Below are 6,731 nucleotides of genomic sequence, written 5' to 3' on the forward strand. Positions count from 1 at the left end.
AGTTTTACCCATATTATATTCATTTCATACTTTGTCACAAAATATGCTCATGTATAAAGATGAAAATCACATAGAAATGTGTAATTTAAAATATAAAACTTCCCCTTCCTTCTACATCCAACACCCAAGAGGCACTAATCTGTGTATATTCTTCTAGAGCTTTTTATCTATAAGAGTGTGTGTGTCCCTGTCTCCATAAGCCTGTTCCATATAGAATAATTTTTATTTACATAGTGGGTCAATCTAAACATAAGGTTTGAAAACTTGCTCTTTTTCACTTAACAATGTACCTTGGGTTGTTCAATTTAGCAAATAAAAAAGTACAGGATGCCCAGTTAAATGAGAGTTTCAGATAAACAGCACTTTTTTGTGTGTGTGTAAATATGTCTCAAATATTGCATGAGGCATACTTATACTAAAAAGTGACTCGTTGTTGATCTGACATTCAATTTTAACTGGGAGTCCTGTCTTGTATATTACAAACATCTGCCTATATCTGCATTGAGTTGTCCCTCCATTTGTTTAAGTTGGCAGTGTACGACATGCCTAAATATGGCCAGGACATATCTCTTGATAGTAGAATTAAAGGTAATTTTTCTATTTTTTTCCTCACTTGTCATTATTAGAAGTTTGTCATTGTAAGTGCCTCATAAAAAGAGTAGGTCCTGGCCAGAACCGGTTTGGCTCAGTGGATAGAGCGTCGGCCTGTGGACTCAAGGGTCCCATCAAGGGTCCCAGGTTCGATTCCGGTCAAGGGCATGTGCCTTGGTTGCGGGCACATCCCCAGTGGGGGGCGTGCAGGAGGCAGCTGATCAATGTTTCTCTCTGATCCATGTTTCTAACTCTCTATCCCTCTCCCTTCCTCTCTGTAGAAAATCAATAAAACATATTAAAAAAAAAAAAGAGAGAGAGAGTAGGTCCTGCTGATTAGAAGGCCTCTTTGTCTATACAACACCTTGACTGATGGGCCCATGGAAACCTGAGAGGGAGCATGTGGAATATTCGATTACTCTGCTCTCTAAAGTGGGAAGACTCCAGGGAAATCCAGAAGGAAGTAGGTGAGGAGAAGTCCAGCCCCGCATTGAGAGGGTCCCACACTCAGGTGACATTCTCAATATCTTCTAAGTCATCCTTCATTGCCTGGTACTGATGGGGTTGGTGGAATCTTCCAGGTGGACACCCTGAGCCCAGACTAGCAATTGATGGAGCCCCAGGCTCTCTATGAGCCCTGGTCCCTATTTCCCCCTTTGGAACACTCCCCAATCCTCTAGACTGGTTGACTAGATGCCTGAGGAGCTTGGGGGACTTCATGCCTAAGGGGATCTTGGGGCCTGGCCCTAGTTCCGGAAAGGAAGGTTGGCAAGTGGATCATCTCCACTGTTCAGCACAGAATTTATTACATAGCATTGCATGAGGTTGGGTAGCCAGTATGGAGCTTACACACTAATTTTGAATGATTCAAATTGTTTATATAAACAAGAGCCTGGCAAAGAAATATTTGTCCTTCCCACCCACATATCCATCTGCTCTAGGAGTGGCACTGGAGAAGATGAGTGAGAGGAAAGAGAAAGACTTGGGAGAGCTGCAAAAAATAGGATGCCCTGTTGACAAAGACCTGAGAGAAACCAAGAAACCCAGCTGAGAATTTGGGAGAATGTCTAGTAATAATAATATATAATAAATGATAGCTAATAAACAATATCCTTATCATGGCCCGGCATTTAGGAATTGTGCATATATACTTGCTTAATGCTCACAACCCTAGTGGGTAGGAGCTATGACAACCCCAACTGACAAAAAGAAAAAGGGGAGAGGAAAAGAGAGAAGAAAGGGGGGTAGGGAGGGAGGGAGGAAGGAACAGAGGCCCAGAAAAATAAAAATTAGGCAACTTAACCAAGGAGACACAGTAACCAGGAAGTGGTAGAGCTGGGGTTTGGCTCATCGAGTTGACTCTAGCATCCATGGTCTAAAACACTTGGCTATACAGATTGTGTTTAATAAAGATTTTTAAGTTGTTGAATATATGGTGTGGGATATGACCACTTCCCATTACCCCCAACTTTCCAGCAAACTCTACTATATCCATGAATGACTTATTATTTTGTAATTTTGCTCTGTTTAGAAATCAGGAAATAGGCTGTTTTCTGCCCTGGCCAGTTTGGCTCAGTAGATAGAGCGTTGGCCTGTGGACTGAGGAGTCCCAGGTTCGATTCCGGTCAAGGGCATGTACCTTGGTTGCAGGCACATCAGGGGGATGTGTAGGAGGCAGCTGATTGATGTTTCTCTCTCATCAATGTTTCTAACTTTCTATTCCCTCTCCCTTCCTCTCTGTAAAAAATCAATAAAATATATTTTTTTTTTTAAAAAAAGGAAAGAGGCTGTTTCTTGTTTAGATCTGTAAAAGGAAGAAGCAGAAAAGTCTGGTCAGCAATGAACCTGTGACCATAAGACTTTCTGGAGTCCAAAGAAATCTTTGGGAACATCTATATATCAGTCAGGAGGCCAACAGGGAAAGAAGACATGTCCCCCCACTCCCACCCCCCAGGGTTTAACTGAAAAGAGTTTAATGGGGTTAGGGAGCAAAGTTGAGGGAACCAGCAGGGAAGGTAAACCCCCAGGGAGTAGCAATAGAGAGAAGCCTTTACACTCCTAGTGCTTAACCGGTTAACTGCCACATGTCCAAAATGAAAACCATCCCCACACGTTATGATATTTTCAATTTAATTGCATCTATAGATGCTTGTGGCATACAAAGGGTTACAGGGTAAGGAACAAACTGTTACTGAGTCCACAGAGAGCTTGGAATCTTGGAAGACAGCTGCCTGCCTGGAGCACTGACTATAGGACTTAGAGCCATGGCTACACAGGAAAGAAGCAGAGGGAATGAATATCTCTTCCTCTTTCCATTTCCACTCTTTGAATTCCTGAAGATTTTGTTGTTTTTTAATTGAATTTACTAGGGTGACATTGGCTAATAAAATTACATATCAGGAGTACAATTCTATAATACATCATCTGTATATTGTATTGTGTACTCACCAACCCAAGTCTCCTTCTATCACATTTATGCCTCATTTACTCTCTTCTACTTCCCCATCCCCCTTTCCTTCTGGTAATCACCATACTGCTATCTGTGTCAATGAGTTATTGTTTTTCTTTGGTTTGTTTTTTTGCTTAATCCCTTCACCTTTTTCTGCCAGCCATCCTTACCTCTGTTTTCTGTATCTATGAGTCTGTTTCTATTTTGTTAGTCTATTTTGTTCATTAGATTCCACACATAAGTGAAATCATAAGGTACTTGTCTTTCTCTGACTGGCTTATTTCACTTAGCATGATACTCTCCAGGTCCATCCATGCTGTTGCAAAAGATGAGATTTCCTTCTTTTTTACAGCCACATAGTATTCCACTGTGTAAATGTATCACAGCTTTTTTATCCAGTCATCTACTGATGGGCACTTGGGCTGCGTCCAGATCTTAACTATTGTAAATAACACTGCTATGAACATAGGGATGCTTATATTCATTCAAATTGATGTTTCGAGGTTCTAAGGATATATTTCCAGAAGTGGAATCACTGGCTCAAAAGGAAGTTCCATTTTTAATTTTTTTGAAGTAACACCATATTCCTTTCCACAGTAACACCATATTCCTTTCCACCAGGCTGCATTCCCACCAACATGAGGGTTCCCTTTTCTCCACATCCTCACTAGTACTTATTGTTTGTGGATTTATTGATGGTAGCCGTTCTGACAGGTGTGATGTGATATCTCATTGTGATTTTAATTTGCATCCCTCTGATGATTAGTGACATTGAGCATCTTTTTATATGTCTATTGGCCATCTGTATGTCCCCTTTGGAGAACTGTATATTCAGGTCTCCTTGGCCCATTTTTTAATTGGGTTGTTTTTATAGTATTGTGTTTTATATGTTCTTTATAAATTTTGGATATTAACCCTTTATCAAATATATCACTGACAAATATGTTCTCCCATACAGTGGGTTGTATTTTCATTTTGTTGATGGTTTCCTTTGTTGGGCAAAAGCTTTTCAGTTTGATGTAGTCCCATTTGTTTATTTTGTTTCCATTGCCCATGGCGATATATCAGGAAAAAAAATATTGCTATGAGATATGCCCAAGATTTTACTGCATCCCAGAAACAGCCTGAAATACCTGAAAAAGAGCAAGGCTGCCACCAACTGGTGGGCCCTGTTCATTCCTGCTCTACTGTCCAGTTAAGTATAACCGACTTTGGTATTTTTAGGGCTTAAACTTTGGAAATTTCCTGTCTTTTGAAATAAAAGCTCAAATCTACAACCATATTTTAAGCATTCCAACTGTCTCCACCAAATAGGTGTTGCAGCTCATTGGGAGCCCACTCCTGGTGTTTCGAGAGAGGGTTTAGGTGACTGTCTAACACCTAGTAACCATTAGATGAGTCGAGCGAGAGTCTTTAGACTGTAAGGTCAGAAATTCAACTCAAAATGGCTCACATCCAAAATTTGAGTTTATTTGCTTCTGCAACTAAGAAGTCAGCTCTGGAACTGGTCTCAAAGACTCCCAGCACTCAAGTAATGTGCAGTAGGGCAAGGGGAGTCATAAAGTCAGATTCGCTTTTTGTTTTTTTTCATCCTCACCCAAGGACATTTTTCCACTGATTTTTAGAGAGACTGGAAAAGAAAGGGAAAGACAGAGAGAAATACTGATGTGAGAGAAACACATAGATAGGTTGCCTCTTGCATGCACCCGGGCAGGGGAGGAGCCTGCAACCAAGGTATGTGCCCTTGACCTGAATCAAACCCAGGACCCTTTGGTCTGCAGGTTGATGCTCTATCTGCTGAGCCAAACTGGCTAGGGCTCATTTTGTTGTTCCCTTTCTCTCACACTCAGCACTCTCACCAAGTCAGAGGTAGCCTTTCCCCAGGAAAGGATCAGGAATGTTACAGGAGAAAAAAAACGTTTCATTGTCCTGGAGATTAAAAAATTACCTGAAGTGAGAAACCAAGATGGCGGCATAGGTAAACACCGGAGACTGCTGCCTCGAACAACCATTTCAAAAATACAACTAAAAGACGGAACGGACATCACCCAGAACCACAGGAAGGCTGGCTGAGGAGGGACTCTTCAACTAGAAGGAAAAACAACAGCATTACGAGGCTTAGAGGAGGCGCAGTGTGGAAAATTTAAAGGTACGGTGGTGCGGCGGTGCGCGCGCAAAGCGGGCTGGTGGCTGAGGGCGCGTGTGTCGTTTTTCACTCAGGAGTGAGTCTCAGACTCTGAGCTCCAGATCCGGGCGAGTCTCTAGGGACTCAGACTCAAACGGGAGAAGTGGGACTGTCTGGCTACGGTCCTTCCGAGGTTTGCAGCGGTTGCTGGGACAGAGAGGCAGAGCCCTGGGGACGGACTGAGAGCAGCCATAACTGCTCCCTCTGCCCGCCCTGTTGAGCCCGCCCCGCCCAAGCCCTGCGCAGAGCCATTTGCTGGATCGCCTCAGGCAAAGGCTAGATTAGCACCTCCCCAGAGGACAGAAGTTTTCTACACAGCTGATTCTCACAGCCAGTCGGCCTGGTGGTCAAATCCCTCTAGTATTAACTACAACAATTAAGGCTTAACTAGAACAAGACTGCGCACAAAGACCACAAGGGGGTGCACTAAGAAAGCATAAAAGATGCGGAGACAAAAAAACATGACAGAAATGGAGGATATAGAGCTAAAAATCGCAATTTTGAGGGCTTGCAATAAACTTGAGCAGAGCCTCACGAAAACTAATGAGACCCTCGATGCTACAATAAAGAAACTAGAAATTAAGCATACACGGACTGAAATAAAGAATATTATACCCAATAGCAGACCAGAGGAGCACAAGAATCAAGCCAAAGAATTGAAATGCGAAGAAGCAAAAAACACCCAACTGGAAAAGCAAAATGAAAAAAGAATCCGAAAGTGTGAAGATAGTGTAAGGAGCCTCTGGGACAGCTTCAAGCGCACTAATATCAGAATTATAGGAGTGCCAGAAGATGAGAGACAGCAAGATATTGAAAACCTATTTGAAGAAATAATGGCAGAAAACTTCCCCCACCTGGTGAAAGAAATGGACTTACAGGTCCAAGAAGCGCAGAGAACCCCAAACAAAAGGAATCCAAAGAGGACCACACCAAGACACATCATAATTAAAATGCCAAGAGCAAAAGACAAAGAGAGAATCTTAAAAGCAGCAAGAGAAAGAGACTCAATTACCTACAAGGGAATACCCATACGACTGTCAGCTGATTTCTCAACAGAAACTTTGCAGGCCAGAAGGGAATGGCAAGAAATATTCAAAGTGCTGAATTCCAAGAACCTACAACCAAGATTACTTTATCCAGCAAAGCTATCATTCAGAATTGAAGGTCAGATAAAGAGCTTCACAGATAAGGAAAAGCTAAAGGAGTTCATCACCACCAAACCAGTATTATACGAAAAGCTGAAAGGTATCCTTTAAGAAGAGGAAGAAGAAAAAGGTAAAGATACAAATTGTGAACAACAAACATGCATCTATCAACAAGTGAATCTAAGAATCAAGTGAATAAATAATCTGATGTACAGAATGAACTGGTGATTATAATGAGTCAGGGACATAGAAAGGGAATGGACTGACTATTCTTGGGGGGGAAAGGGGAATGGGAGATGCGGGAAGAGACTGGACAAAAATCGTGCCCCTATGGATGAGGACAGTGGGTGGGGATTGAGGG

The sequence above is a fragment of the Myotis lucifugus genome, unplaced genomic scaffold (genome assembly GCF_000147115.1).
Source record: "Myotis lucifugus unplaced genomic scaffold, Myoluc2.0 scaffold_111, whole genome shotgun sequence".
Taxonomy (NCBI): Eukaryota; Metazoa; Chordata; class Mammalia; order Chiroptera; family Vespertilionidae; genus Myotis; species Myotis lucifugus.